Source organism: Sminthopsis crassicaudata, chromosome 3 (assembly GCF_048593235.1).
Source record: "Sminthopsis crassicaudata isolate SCR6 chromosome 3, ASM4859323v1, whole genome shotgun sequence".
NCBI classification, from domain to species: domain Eukaryota; kingdom Metazoa; phylum Chordata; class Mammalia; order Dasyuromorphia; family Dasyuridae; genus Sminthopsis; species Sminthopsis crassicaudata.
Window position 1 is genome coordinate 314,549,724 of NC_133619.1, and position 17,043 is coordinate 314,566,766.

The following is a 17,043-nucleotide window of genomic DNA, read 5'->3' on the forward strand; positions in this document are numbered from 1 at the left end:
GTTTCCTTGCCAAATACACTGATTTGCTACTTCCTTCTCCAGCTCATTTTACAGATGAGTAAAGTGAGGCAAGCAAGGTAAACTAACTTGCCCAAGGTCACCTAGCTAGTAAGTGTCTGGGGTCAGATTTGAATTCAGGTCTTCATACCTCTAGACCCAGTGCTTTGTCCCCTGTGCTACCTATATGCCCAGATTTTTAGCTATATATTTTTTGGGGGAGCATATAGCTACCTAAGGGCACTATTCTATCTACACTGGTATATCAGTTTTCCATTGGATAGGAACAGGTGAAAGTGTTGGCAAGCCTTCAACAGCAGCCCTGCCTAAAAAACCAAAGTACTCATTTTTAATCCTAATTGTTGTAAAATGTCTCTTCCCCACAGATTGATGGGAATTTTTTTCAACTATAAAAGGAGTAAAACCTCCTGTTTTGCCTTCAAAAGTCTATCTCAAAGGGGTAGCACTAACCTTAGCTGCTATTGATCCTCCTACGCCAGACATGTAGGTATCTGCCTTAATCTTTGGCCAGTGACTGGGCCAAAAAAAGATTTCTTTAGCACGTTGCCTTATCATAATGCCTATTACTGCATTTTCACCATTAGTTCATATGACAGCTGTCTGCCAACATCCCACAAAATCAGCAAAGGGTTCATTTGGTCCTTGTGCAATTTTTGTGAAGGCCTCACCCTTGTTGTTTTTACCAGGGAGAAAAGCCCATGCTTTGATAGCAGCAACAGCAATTTGGTTATATGCTGTTATGGGGTAATTAATCTGTACTGAAATGTCTGCATAAGAACCTACCTCTGTTAATTGGTCACAGGTGATTGAAGTATTAACTCCACTTTGACTATTTTGGTTGGGCTGTTTCCTACAGAGCTCACTATATTCAGAAAGCCACAACAAGTTTTGTCCAGGTTCTAAGCATGTCCTTGCTATAAATTTCCAGTCCTAGGGGTTCAGACTTCATAAGCCAAATTCTGTAGTAACATCTTAACATAAGCTGATGTAGCCCCATAAAGAGTGCAAGCCTTTTTCAGGTTTTTGAGGATTTCTATATCAGAAGGAGTGTATCTTCTACTTTCTTGACCTGAAGAGTTAAACTGTTGAATCACGGGATACATATTGATTTTCAGATCAGCTAAATCCTGGCCTTCTTCTGTGGCTTTAAGTAGTGCCTTTTGTAATCTAGTCTTAGGAAGGGGTGATTGCTGGGGAGGGAGGTGCTGGTAGTATCACTGTCCCTCTCACTACTCCTCCTCCCTCCATCCTGGAAGGTAAAGTTGATGGGGGCATGTCAAGAACCAGTTCTGGTTTAGGCAGGGTCGAAGCTGCCTGGTCAGAGTGAAAATCACCAAGCCCTTCACCATGTCCTTCATCCTCACTTAACTCCACATGCCCTCTAGAGATATTGCTACTAATCTGTTCATTTTCTTTTTTTTCCTCACACTTCCTCATCTGGCTATTCTGAAAATTTTTCTTTTTTCTATAACTTGCAGGATTCTTTAAGGCCAATTGTATTATGTTGTATGTATAGAATGTTTCTTTGGAAATTGAATCAGAACCATTATCAATATAATATTCACATAGATGATCTCCAATTAGTTTCCAATTATCTGCCCCTATATTTTCTTCACTGAAGATCCAAGGGGGCTTGCGTTCTCCACGAATCCATCAATCTGCTCCGAAGTCATAATTAAACCCTCTTTATCAGTCTGAGTATGCTTCCTGTAGATCTCCTTAGGGGTAGGGATGGGGGTGAGGCTGGGGCTGGGGGAGAATCTTTTCCTAAGGTCTGTCCCATTTCAGCTAGAAAAGATTACTAGTTTAGTGCTTAACAAAGTGAATTTCCTTAAATACTCACTCTATTTCTTGGTCTCTGAGGGCTTTTTCAATGAAACTAGGGTCCTTGGTCCTAAGTTGGGCACCAAATGTAGAGACTGCATCTCACTCCATCTCCTAGTCCCTCCCACAATTCTCTGTATACACCAAAGATTGGGCCATCACAGGATAGTGGGAAGGGCCATTTTCCAAGCATATTCTTATAGAGTATTGTCCAATCGTAATTAGCCTCAAGGGCTCCATTGTCCCACCCCAGTGCATGGACTCAAAAGTTTCAGCCCCTTATACTCACTCAGAGTCATTGAAAGGTGATTGGCCCTATTCATTAGTAATTGCTAGCTTGCTAATAAGTTGATTGGGTTAAGGGAAAAATATTCTGTGAAGGTTTGTATAGGCTTTGTGAGACTACCAAAGGATTCATGACATGAAAAAGATTAAGAACTCCTGAGAGGCTAACCCCCTAATTCTATAAATGAATAAACAGAGTTCAAGCAACATAGCCTAAGTATGCATCAGAATCAGAATTTAAAGAAAGGTCATCTGGTTTAGAATGAGGGCTGTTTCTAGAGCTTCTCATTGCTTAGATAAATCTTAAAAAAAAAAAAAAAAAAAAAGGCAGGTCAAAAGCCATCCACGCCTTCTAATTCTCCCATAAATTCACCAAATTAGGTCTATCCATCATGTTATGAAACTTCCTTAGTTTCTCTTGACTTTTCAAATATGCCATTGAGGTATAGAGAATACTCAAACTGAGTTTCCCCCCAATCTTGTCCTATGCTCAGCATATCTTTTTTGATCTTACACTTCTTTATACTATTTCTTATTATTCTTGCTTGTATCATATCCTTTCACACTCACCAGTATTGCTCTCATTAGTAAGCATTTTGCCCAAACTAATCATTTTCTTTTATACATGTAATTTTTAAATGTTTGATACATTGTTGGGGAGGTAAAGTAATTGTGATTAAGTGACTTGCCTAGGGTCATGCAGCTCTTAAGTGTCAAGTACTTCATCCACTGGGACATTTTGCTGTCCCTATTTGATTCATTTTTAAAGAGCAAACTTCACTTTGACTTGACATCAAAATTTTCCTCATGCAAATAAATCTACAATTTTATAAACTAAATCAATGGGAGAGTGTAGCATTATTTGTATGTTGCCAATATATTTTTATGGATCAGATTCACATTCTGATCTTGTCAAAGAACTTTCTATCACTATCACATAGCAGGAGACTTGGTCTTATGTTTGACTTTGTCATAATAATTGGATGGTAATGTGACCCTATGTAATTCACTTTCAACTGATAGGCATCTAATTACTAGATAGAAGAGGAAATAATGGTTAAGAATCCATCAGTTGCTGATGAGAACTGATTATTCTTCAGTAAACACATAGAAATATCCCCAGGAGGTTCATAATATCATGAAAAACTCTTGGATCTGAATACAATGTGATTGATTTGGGTTTTCTAGCACTGTGTAATCTTACCAGTCATTTTTATGTGATAGAGCTTAGTCTGGACTGATCATATGATTAATTTCCCCAATGAGCTGTTTTCAGTGTAAGTATATGGATAAGCATGTGTGTATATGTGGGTATGCTTGTGCACATTTATATTCTCTCTTTTTAAAATCCTGTACATATATATGTGTGTGTGTACACACATGTACACATACATGTCTATATGTTGACATAGATATGCATATATGTATGTATATATAAAATTTCTATAGATTACTTTGAAAATGGTCCAACATGCCTGTTTCCCTTTTAATATCTTCATATTTTCTGTGTACATTAAAAAAATGCCAAAATATAAGCTATGTATCCCATTTTCATTCCTCTCACCTTTGGGAGCTTCAACTTTATATTCTTTAAATGAATTTTGTAGGTCATGTGGGCAGGCAGGGAATGATTACTGCAAAGACACACTAAATCTGCTTGCAACAACCTAATGACTTCTGTTTCTTCTTACTTGCAATTTAATATGGTGGGTGATTAGGTTCTTGGGTTATTTAATAGTTTGTCTCTCATTCTTTCTAGCACCATTCATGCTATTTGGTAAGGTTAGAACAGCTGGAGTTAACAAAAGGTATACACTTCATAAATGTCTCTTGAAATGAGTTGAATTGAAATAAACAGTTCTGAACTGGGGTTAAAAGCATTTCCACAAAGTAATTTTTTCCATGAAATTTTCTTCAACAAAATTCATAAGATTGTGAGGCAGCATTGTGCATTAGAAAGAATGCTGAATCTGGAATCTGAGGTAGTGTGTTCAGATTCCATCTCTGTTGCTTACCTGTGTGATAGGGGCAAATGTCACTTCCCCTTCTGTGGACTTTAGTTTGCTAATCTGAGAAGTGAGAGGGATTAATAAGACAGCTCCTAAGGTCACTTCCAGTTCTAAATATCTGATTTGATGTTATTATAGGTTTATTGCTGTCTGCCTAGTTAAGATATATTATATTTATAGGACTTATTATAAAAGGAGAGGGTTGGAATAGGTCATTTCCAATGTTCTTTCAAGCTCTAAATCTGCCTTCCAATAATCTCGTATAATTATAGATCTATAATTAATTAGCAATGTGACTGGACAATTCACTCCAATTTTCTGAGTCTTACCTTCTTCATATGTAAAATCAGGCAATTGTATTAGTTGATCTCTAAGGTTCCCTCATCTCTGCCATTGTTGTTTTTTCAAGTTGATTTTTTCTTTTTTTGTAATAAAATGCATGACATTGAACACACAAATACATGTTGATTTGCTTGAATTTAATTGCTTTCTGGATTTGCACAAGTATCCAGAGGCCTAGACAACCAATGGATTTTTTATGTACTCTGAGCACCAACCAAACAGGAATACAAATTGTTCTTTATGTCTGCTACAGTGCTGAAAAGATGGAATTTTACTTCCTGCCATTGTTTTTTGTAGGTGTCTAATCAAATTCCTAACCTTCCTGGCAATCTCTTTGCTTTTCTCTATCTTTTCCATAAGGGGTATCAATTGTTCCCTTGGAAAGTTTTATTTTTTTCTTTCAGAAATGTAATAATTTTAACACCCCCCCAAATCCAGTACACTGCAATTTAATCTGACAAGAACACCAAGGGAGAAATTTTTAAATAAAATTATAAATTGTTCAGATATTATTTTTTCAAATTGATTGTTTTGACAGTTCATTGAGTTAGTTATTACCTACAGTCCTTGATCCTATATGTTTTGTTCTGTTCCTTGCCTAACTCAATTTGGACAGATGTGAAATGAAAGAATAATTGCAATGCTTTGACATTATTCTCATTTTAGCCATTTTCAGGATTCTCTGATCATGTCTTTATTTATTTATCAGAAAATAAAAAAAAATTATATTGGCCGGTGCTAACAATGCCATTTTAAAAGTTTTCTTTTTTAAAAAACACCCCCAGTTTACTATTGTTGATGAGAGTATCTCCATCTTCCAGGCCCGTGACATCAGTATCCTCTTTGGCTTCTCCCACTTACCCCCCATATCTAATCAGTTGTTAAATCTTGCTGTTTGTATCTTCACAATATAACATATCTATATGATTGCACATGTATGCATATAATAACAACCTATAGTATACATGCATGCATGGGTATAGTGCACTTGGGTACATATGCACACACAGTACACTAGTGTGTCTGTATGTATTATGTATCGATGTACATGTATGTATACACATGTGCACATGTGCATTTGTATATGTGTATGCATGTATACACGTGTATATCTATATTTAAATTAAAAGACAGAGAGAATGAGAGAGGGAGAGAGAGAAGGGTAAATAAAGGTACAAATTACATGATTTAATAGTGATGTCCTGGGGTGACAGTAGAAACAGCTTAATGTGAACATATAGAGCTACACATGTATGTATCTCGTATGTTGTACATGTATATGTTCATGTGCACATATTTGTGATGTAAAATGTATGTATATATGTGTATAAATATCCTTCTCTCCACTCTCAGAGACATTATTCTTAAATAGTCTCTTATGAGATTGACAATTTTATTGGTTTTCTATCTGATCTTTAAAGCTCTTTAAAATCTGGTCCCTTCCTGACTTTCCAATTTCCATATATTCCCCTTTCCCTTCATCCATACAATGATCCAGCCATACTTCTCTACTTGCCTTTCCTAGGACACGGCCTTCCATCTCCCTTCCCCTTCTTTTATCGAGTTTGTCTCCCATGCCTGAAAATGATCTTCCTTCTCAACTCTGCCTCTGAGGTTCCCTGGCTTCCCTCAACATTATCTCAAACTCCATCTCTTCCATGAGGCCTTTTTTGCACCCTGCAGCTGCTGTTTCATTTCCCTCTGTGATTACCTCTCATGTATTCTGTAGAAATCTTGTCTATATCTGGTTATTTTTATATTTGTCTCCCCCATTAGAATGCGAGCTCCTTGAGCCTTTTATTTTGAATATTCTTTGAATCCCCAGCCCTTAGCACAGAGTCCAGCACATAATAAGCATTTAATAGATGCTTGATGACAGTGATTTCTCTGTAAAATGAAGGGGTTGAATGTAGGAATTCTAAGATCTTTTTAAACTTTTAATCTACAATCTCATGAAAAGTAACTTGCTGCTCTTTAATTTATTTTTTACTGTTATGATTATTGGCTTTGAGGGTTTTGAAGATTAATATTTGTTACTGTGGGCATATGAGGTTTAAGGGAGGACATTATTAACACTCATATTTCTCATTTTAAATTGCTTTAGAGCCTGGAAATAACAAAAGAGATTATTCAACTTTGATTGTCAGTCAGGAAATTTGCCTCTTTTACAGACTATGTGATTTTTTTCAGTTTCCATGACTAGCAAAACCCATTTCATGGTACAGAATAGAATAAAAGAATACTTAGAAGGAAGCACAGAAAAACTGGGTATCTTTGAAAATAAAAGTGTACTATATATTACATTTAAAAAAATAAAATTTAAAATGGAAATTTGTTATTTTATACTACATTCTCTCTTTATATTCTGTTGCATATGTGGAATATTTTTTCATTATCTCTTTTTATGTTTAAGTTTAAAATGAATAATATTTTTTTAAAAATCATCTGTTATTTCTGAGACTTCCTCCATACCTAGAATATGCTCTTTTTTCATATTTGACTCAGATAATCCAAAACTTAATTCAGGTGCTAGTTCCTGCAGGAAGATTACCCTGATTCTTCTTATTGCTACTGTCTTTTTTCCTTGGAAATCTGTATCTGATTTTTGTTTATTTTTTTGTGTACATCTTTCCCTCCAATAAAGCATAAGTTTTTTGTGGGCAGTGACTACTTCATTCTTTATATTCCTGAGATTTAATGCAGTAACTGAAATGTTAAGGCTTGATGACTGAGTGAATAAATTATTGTACTGATATTTTTGGACCCAACAATATATGACAATTTGGCCCTAGCATTTTTTCCCAGTATGATACATAGTAGTAATGGACACATTTGATTTATTTATCATGATGGCACAAAACTTCTGAGTTTTGTTACTAACAAACAAAAACATTTATGCCTTTCTTCTCAATATATTTTTCCCAAAAGAAGTCACTGGTAGAATATTAAATACATAAAGGAAATAGATTACTAACCAGAACAGGTTACTGTTTGAAAGAATGAATTTACTTCCAAAACTGGAGGAAAATCTTTTTAATTATCAAAATTAGGTCAAATATTTAAGTTGTACATTTTGACTACTTCAAGATGTACAATGTATTTATTTTGTATCAATTTTTCATCTGCTAGTCCTTACTTTATAACAATTATATTCTGTCTGTTATTATATTTATTGTTTTATTATTCTTGATAGTAGATCATTCACTCTTTGATGGCAGATACTATAATCACTCAGTTTTGCATCCATTATAGCACTTTTCTTAATTTCTTGATTAGAGTTGATGATCAATTACTATTTATGGTATTAGATTGCCAATAGACAGGGGAGAGAAAAGCTATAACTTCATTGGTCTGGACAACTTCACCTGTTGCCAATGAAACATAATTTTAGTGTTATATTCAGGGTGAGATTAACTTGTCCAAAACCATACATCCAATAAGTGTAAGAGGTTGGATTTGAACACTGATTTTTTCTGACTGCAAGGTTATCCTCTATCTGTTAAATTATATTCCTTGTTTCTAATCTACTATCAGTGGTAAATAAGTCTAAATGGAATTTTAGAAATAAGATAAAATAATAAATAACACTGAGATAAAATAAATATATAAATGAATATATATATATTTAATACATATAAATAAATGTAATAAAATAAATAAATAACAAATGAATAATAAATAAAATAATAAAAATAGTTTGATGTGTATTTAAGAAGTATATGGTTGATATGGCTCACAGAAATCTAGACTTTTAAAGGTTCAAAGGGGTTAGTTTAATAGTAGGAGGCTTTGTCAGCTAAACTTTATTTGGAAAGTCACTAGCCATGAAACCTTTTCTCAGCAAGAAAATGAACAAATAATAAAACATTGATGTGGGCAGACTGGACAAAATTTGTTTGTTAAAAGCGTCTTTAGGAATTTGGAATCAAATTTGATTGAATCAAAATCAATAGCCACAGTATTCCAAAGAGTGGAATGTTCACTGACATTACAGTGTCAGTCAGTAACATTGCCACAGCAAATGTGGTGTGGCAGCAGATTTTCTACTGGTTTTGGAGTCAGGAAGACCTGGACTCAAATTGCTCTTCAGATGCATACTAGCAGTGTAATTCTGGGTAACTTATTGAAATCATCTTTGTCTCATCTTGCTCTCTGTAACATAAATAAAAACAAAACAAAACAAAACAAAAACAAACAAAAAAAAACCTAGGCTTGATGTTTGATGGCCCTCAAACTTCTTTCCATCTCAGAATATATGATCCCACAAAACCCATTGAAGGTTGGAGATATGAATATTTAAAAACCAACAAATTTCTGTGGTCCTGCTCTTTAAAAAAAACAAAATTTATTTTGAACACACTTTCCTTTTTAAATTAAGTTCCAATTTTTCACCCTCACTTCCATGCCTCTACCACTCACTTGGAAGACGACAAAATGATATCCATTATACATGTGAAATCATGTTTCCATATTATTCATGTTGCAAAAAACAAATAAAGCGAGAAAATTATACTTCAATTTGCATTCAGAGTTAATCACTTCTCTCTTTGGAAGTAGATAACATTTTTTTTCCCTTCATGAGTCACTGGAATTATCTTGGATCATTCTATTGTTCAGAACAGCCAAGTCTTTCATAGTTGATTATCATTACAAAATTGCTGTTACTGTGCACAATGATCTCCTGAGTCTTCTCACTTTACTTTTCATCATACACATTTTTCCATTTTTTTCTGAAACCATTCTCCAAGCATTTCTTATAGCAAAATACTACACCATCACATTAATATATCTGAATTTATTCAATCATTCTCCAGTTGAAGAACACTCAGTTTCTAATTCTTGGACACCTCAATAAGAGCTGCTATAAATATGTTGGATTCTGGGTAAAGGATGGGAACTTTTTATGGCATTACTTAAAGGTGTTTGAGGGAGAATTCGGGTAGGGTGCTTCCTTTTCTCTTCCTCTTGGCACTGCTTCTTTTATGATCCCTTTTAGCAAAATACAATTTCCCTTACTTATGATCACTAACCTTATTTTTTAAACTCCAGTTCAAGCATAATGGTTTCTGCTCTTTTTATTTGAACTTTGCTTGTGCCCTTCTATTTCAAGTGGGTCTCTTGTAAACAACATATTGCTGGACTTTTATTTTTAATCTATTCTGCTACCTACTTCTATTTTCTATGTGAGTTCATCACATTCACATTTACGATTACTATGCATTTCTCTTCATCCTACTTTCTTCTATTTATTATTCTCTCTTTCTCTTTATCCTATCTCTCCTCAAAATTTTGTTTTACTTTTGTATCCTTTAATCTTTTTTCATTCCCCTCTTTCCATATCTCTTATCTCATTCATCTCCTATTTTCAGATTGGATAAGATTGTTTTCTATATCCAGTAAACTGAGCATTTTTATATGTACTTTACTCTTTGAATAGATTCCAAGGCTCAGTTTTTACTTGCAATCCCCCATTTACCCCACTATAAAAGTTCCTTCCATTCTACCTCTCCCTTCCTCTTTCTCCCAGTGCATCAACTCTTTCTCACATTTTTTATTTTTATTTTATTTTATTTTTGCTGAGGCAATTGGGGTTAAGTGACATGCCCAGGCTCACACAGCCAGGCAGTGTCGTGTCTGAGACAGATTTGAACTCGGATCCTCAGGACTTGGTTCTCTATCCATTGCACCACCTAGCTGCCCTTTGAAATTCTTTATTTCATTAAACATCCATTTCTTCTTCTCTTACTTCCCCCTAGAAAGATTATACAAAATTTTGTCAGGTTGATTATTCTTGGTTGTAATTTTAGCTCCTTTGCCCTTTAGAATATCAAATTCCAAATACTCTGAATTTTTCAAGTCTGCTAAATCTTGTGTGATCTTTATTGTGTCTCTAAGATATATGAATCATTTCTTTCTGGCTGTTTGCCATAATTTCTTCTTTGACCTGGGGGCTCAGGAATTTGACTATGATGTTCCTACAAGTTTTCATTTTGAGATATTTTTCAGGTGTGGTTGATGTATTCTTTAAATTTCTATTTTATCATGTGTATCTAAGCCAAGCTTTTCTTTATGATTTGTTCAAATATAATGTCTAGAGTCTTTTCTTTGATCATGGCTTTCAGGGATTGTAATAATTTCAAAATTATCTTTCCTGGATCTATTTTTCTAGGTCAGTTGTTTATCCAATAGGTACTTCATATTTTCTTTTCTTTTCTTTTTTTTTTTTTTTTTCATTTCTTGGTTTTTTCTTGTTTGTTTCCTTGTTTTTTGGTATCTTATAGATTCATTACATTCCAGTTGTTCAATTCTAATTTTTAAGGAATTGTTTCCTTCAATAAATTTTTATATCTCTTTTTTTCCATTTGGCTAATTTTGCTTTTTAAAGATTTTTTTCTTTAGTGAATTTTTGTGTCTTTTTTGGGTTACCATTGGTCCAATTCTATTTCCTCCCTTCTTCTGTCTCTCCTTCCCTCCCTCTTGTGACACTTTCATTTCCTTTCCCATTTTTCCCCTCAACCATTCATCTCTTTCTTTAACATTTCCATGGATGTATGTTGGACTTGTTTCCAATTAGCATTTTTCTTTGAGAATCTATGTGTAGCCATTTTCATTTTGTTTTTTTCTGAGGTAATACCTTGGTCTTTCCTGACACCATAGCAGTACTTTATGGTTAAATTCTTTTTTGTTATTGTTTGTTATTGTTATTTGTTATTGTTTTGGTCATTTTTCCCAGCTTATTTCTTGACTTTGGCCTTTATGCGAAAATTAGGGTCTGTTCACTTGTGATGGAGAAGCCAAGTTTTGCCAAGTTTTAGGCTTTTGTATGTTCCTGTTTTCATGGCTAGTTCTGGAGATCAAAAAGGTTTTGGTGGTTCTAAGGTAATATAATCTGGAGAGAGGTATGGCCACTATTTTTTACATGTGCTCTGGTTTTTAATTATAAAAGGCCCCTACTTCCTTACAATCACAAACCCTAGCTCTCCTCTTGACCTTGGAATGGTGACCTACCTCCCTAATTTTCTACAGCTAAGAACACTAGTGCTTCTTTCTGCCTTGAGCCTGAGATTCAGGGCTTTTGCTCCCCTTTGTCCAACAACAAATACCACTCTCTGTTCTGGAATTGTGACCCAGAACTATGTATGGCATTAGAGGTGTCAGCTGCAATGAGTGCCAGCAAAAGGTCATCTGTAATCTCTCCTTGAGTAGTTGCCCAATTCTCATTATCCTCTCTGGGTTTAGAGCTCCTTGAGCTGTTGTTGGTAGCCAACGCTAGTGACCACTATTGATACTGCTGCCAGGTTCCAGGATGGCACTCACACTAGTGTCATGGACTTTTCCAGCTGACCTCCTAAATTCTCTTAGGCTAAAAGAATATGTCAGTCCGATCTTTTGTTGACTGTTAAACTTTAAAATTTGACTCGAGTTATTTTGACTTGGGAGAATTCAACTGAGTTGCTGCTTCTAATATGCCATATTGGCTTTACCTTCTGGTCCTGCTTTTGAAAGCAGGCAGGCAATGGTGCTTCAGTGGACAGAGATCTGGATCAAGCATTAGGAAAATCTGAACTTACATATGGTCTCTGATCCTTACTAGCTGTATGACTCTGGCAAAACACAAAACTTTTTTTCCCCTAAATTTCCTTAACTATAAGATGAAAATAGTGATAGGTCCTCTTTCATAGAATTGTTGTAAAGATAATTTGAGAAAACATTTATTTAAAAAAGTAACTTAGAATAGTACCTTACTCATGATAGGTCTTATGCAGACACTTATTCCTTTCCCCTTCTTTGTGATGCAGCTGTGATATCTGGATAAACTTTTTTTTCTTTTTTTATTATAGATTTTTATTTACAAGATATATGCAGGAGTAATTTTTTAGCATTCTGATTCTGGATAACTCTTATAGATTAGGTGACAAGTAATCTTAAAAATTAAAATCAAGCTTTTGATTTTTTTTTTGTGTTGAAAACTGCTTTTTTTCATTAGAGAGAATTTCAATCCAATTTTTATAATTGTATTTTGTTGAATACAATTAGCTTCTATGATGAAACACGATCTCCTGTTTTCCTTATGAATTAATAATTCCTAAATACCTTAGAATAAGCTGATGTAATTCATTCTACCCATGAAACCAAAGTGATTGAAACTATTAGCAATTTTTTATCTATCAACTGAGAGTTTATGTTTCCTTATCTCTTTGTTTTTATTTGAAAAAAATTTTTGAAGCTCTATTTCTGTCTGTGTAGTAAAATTGCTTGACTTATTTAATACACAGTGCTAAAAAAGTCAAGATATTAAGTTTGAATAACATTGGATCACTTTATATCACAATTATAATACTTCAAATGACACATGGAGAAAAAAACTAAATCTCTTCTAAGAATACCATGCCCAAGCTTTAACTAGAACTGAGCCATTTTGCTCTGTAGTACCAACATTTAAAAGGTGCTGACAACATATATTCTGTAAGCAGACAGAAATGACTGACTTTAGCATCTTTTAAACAAGAATGAGTAATTAAAATGGGAAGCTATCAGATGGAATGTTTCACCTACTCTGTCTTCTCCAATTGACTTGCATACTAGATATTTTCTTCTTTGCTTCAGTCCTGTCATGTATACTTTCCAAATAACAACTTTCTTCCAGTGCCATGTGGACAAATGTCACCAGTCTTTGTCTACCACAAGAGGTCCTTTTGTGAGTTTTGTTTTTTTTTTTTTTTTTTTGCTCCAACACCTTCTTATTTTCATTTGAATTTTTCCCAGATCAAAATTGCTAGTGATAAATGGAAATTAATAAGTATTTTCTGGAGACATACTTCTTTAGCTCTAAAATAAACATTGAGCATACCATCTGATAAAAGAAGCTAGTGGCCACAGAGTGAACCAGAAAATTTTATATATAATTGGTTCAGTATTGCCCATCACTATACTAGAGAAACAATTGAGTGCATGTTCTACTAATGGCAAATTGGTGGTATTATCTTTTAATTTGATGGTCAGAATTGATTCTTATCCAATTATCTGTTTTATATCCCTATAAAAGTGTGACATATATATATATATATACATATATATATATAATGTAGAGTATTATTTTTATTTTAAAATTTTACAAATTTAGCTTGATAGCTACTTCACCTTTCTATTTCTAGAAATGAGCTTTTGTTGTCACTAAATCCTTCAGTTATGTCCAAGTCTTCATGACCATATATAGCACACCAGGTCCTTCTGTCTTCCAGTCTCTGCGGAGGTCTCTGCAAGCTGTATATCGCTTCCACAACACTATCTATCCATCTCATCATCTGCCTTCCCTTTCTTCTTTTGCTTTCTATATTTCACAATTTTGAGGTCCTTTCAATGAGTCCTGTCTGTTCAACATATGACCAAAGTATTTAAGCTTTGGGTTCAGTATTTGACATTCCAATGAATAGTTATTTCTTAAAAAATGTTGTAAGTCTTAATAGAAGTGAGCAGCTTTGGCCCTTTTGGAATAAGTGATTAGAGCCTAGATTTGAACAACTGTGATGTTCCATAGTTTGCTTTAATTCTAACAGATATCATTCTGTCATTTTTAAAGCTATACTCAAATAATGTTTTTCTCATCCTTTTATTGACTATTATGATTCACAGTATATACATGATCCTTTGGATATTTTGTCTTAGTTGATTTTGACTACAATATAATGGGTAAATTCATCATGGCAATGCAAATGTCAATATTCCCATTTTACAATTGAGGAAATGAAAGCATTCAGGGATTGTGATGATCAAAATTACATAGCTTGCAAAAGTAAAAACTGGAACTTTAACCCAAAAGTTAGAAAGTCTGAAAATAGCAACATTTCCATTGGAACAATTTGTTTTTAATATTTAACATCTTTTCTTTGAAAAGTATTTAGAATGCATTTATTAATTACCTAGCACTCTGATAGTGTTTTGGGGGGAAAATAAAAGATCTATGTGTGTTTCTTTTCTCTACAAGTTGATTAAAGACTGTGATGTTATTGTTTCCTCCTAGCATCTCCTACTGCACATGGCATACTGATAGCAACTGAGCAAGCGCTTGAATAGTACTTGTTGGTAAGATACAACCTGTTCTCAAGAACTTTATTATCTTATTAGATAGACAAGAACCAAACAGATGGTCATTAGATTGTTTCCTCCAAAGGGAAAAAAAAAACACATTTTATTAGATATGGTTCCCATTAGCCCTCATATACTCCAAATGCTAAAAGATGTTTGTTGATTGACTTAAGGAAAAACATATGAAAGAATATAATTACATACCAGTATGTGTGATATAAACTATACTTTAAGAAATTACTGAATATTATTGTATCTGGGGTAAAGGAAGACAACATAACAAGTCATGTAGGGGTTGTTGCTGGAAGGAAAATGTCCCCTGGGACACTAAGGGTTTCTTTCTTAAGCATCATGAAAATTCCTAAAAGAACTGAGGGGGTTGGGGCAGAGGAAACATATCCTTAAATGAGACTGTCATATGAGTAGGATAGAGAGAGTTCATTTAAAATGTCGGTTTAAGTGGGGAAGAAGTATGTTCTGGAATGACATAATTAACATTTTTTAAAGTTTAGTGGCCTGGTTTTCAAAAGTATGGCTCAAAGTACTCTAGAGAGTTGGAACAGGATAGATCACTATGGAATAAGATTTTTGAGGAAAGCTTTATTCATGAGGAAGGAATTAAAGGATGAATAAGCTTTGGATATGTAGAAAGGCACAGGGAAGTCTTTCTTAGGTAAGTGAACAACAATGAATGAAATGAAAGTGAGGTTGAAGAGAGTGAGCTAGATTTAATTTCCACTAATGAGACACTTAACCTTGAGTTCTAGTTTGTTCTTCTGTAACCAAATGAAGATGCTAATAATGTTGTGAAATTACTTTTTAAATTATCAGATAAAAAGCACTGAAAATAATAAGTACTTTCCCCTAAAATCATTAAAACAATCATTCTTATTTCAAACTAAGGTTGAAATCCTTTGCTGCATTTTTCTTGCAGATGGAGAAATGAAGGCTCTGAAAAATCTGGGAATTTCTTCTATTCCCCAAAGAGCCTTTAGTTCAAGATGCATTAGCATTGTAAGCATCTGTATAACTTAATGAAAGGGTCAGGGTGAAAGTTATTTTCAGAAGGAAAGATTCCTTGCTATGTTAAAAACTTCAGGGAATGTGGGACTAATATGTCAATCAAGATGAGAAATTAGCTTTGTTCACTGAAAATTCAGTTGGGGAGTTACTTACTACATATGCTTGACCACTAAATTTGCTTTTTTATCTAGATCAAACAGTTTTGATCAGATTATTCTAAGGGTGGGGAAGGAAAGAGCTATGATAAGAAGAGCAAAACAAATCCATTTAAAAAAAATGATGATTCTAAGAAACAATTTCTGGATTTTCATCCTGAGCAGAAATATTTCTCAACTATTTTTTTGTGTTCTGAGTTCAATGGACATGTAATGGAATAGTCTATCCATTTTGAAGTTTGAGTTCAGAAGCAGACATAAATAGCATGCTAATTCTTTTTTCCCTTAGGAGAATAGCACCATGGACTTCTGAGTCTTCGTTCATGAGAAGCACTCATTCAAGAAAAACAAAACAAAACAAAACAAAACAAAACAAAACAAAACAAAAAACCACCTTTATGAAAGAATTATAGTCCATTTTTATATGTTCCTTAGTTTAAAAGATAGGATTCTGGCTCAAAATTAAATTGCTTTATTCATTTTCATGATTTTTAAGGTATATATTTTTAAAATCGATGCCTTTTGATATTACTTTAATTTTTCTGCAACTTTATTGCTCATTTGTTTTTATATCACCCTTTTTACAGAATATATTCCTTTTCTGTCTCCTGTCTAGTTAACCATGTCTTGTAGAAAAAAAAAAAAAGCTATAAATACATTGAAAATAGTTTGACAAAATGAACTGATATACCTAATTACAGTATTTCATAATGTTCCATACTCATAGTATGCTACCTTTCTAAAGAAGGAATAATGATAGATTTTCTTATCTGTTCACATACTGAAATTCTTTGGAATCATAGAGAGTAAGATGGAAAATACTATCGTGGGTAGAGTACTGGAAGACATGAAGTCAGGAAGACCTGAATGCAAATCTGGCAGACAGCTTATAAGTGTGTGACTCTGGGCAAGTCTTTCCCTTTGTTTTTAACCTCAGTCTGCCTCAGTTTCCCTATCTGTAAAATGAGAGAGATAATAGTATCTATCTCAAAATTTTATGGAGCATCCAACAAGGCAATATTTGTAAAGAGCTTTTCAAATTGTAAAGTATTATATAAATATTGATTATTAACAGAAATTGTTATAACATTTATACCTTGACTTCTGGTTGAAAATCCTACCTATCAAAGATGGTGGAGAAGACATATGTGACTTTCTAAGCTCCTCTCATACCTTCACTACTAATTACTAAATTCAGCCTCAAAAATAGCGCTTACTGGTAAAATTCACAAAGATTGTAAGTGCAACAACTAACCAGCTGAAGATAATCTGGAAGATTGCCAGAAAAGGTTTGTCCTGAG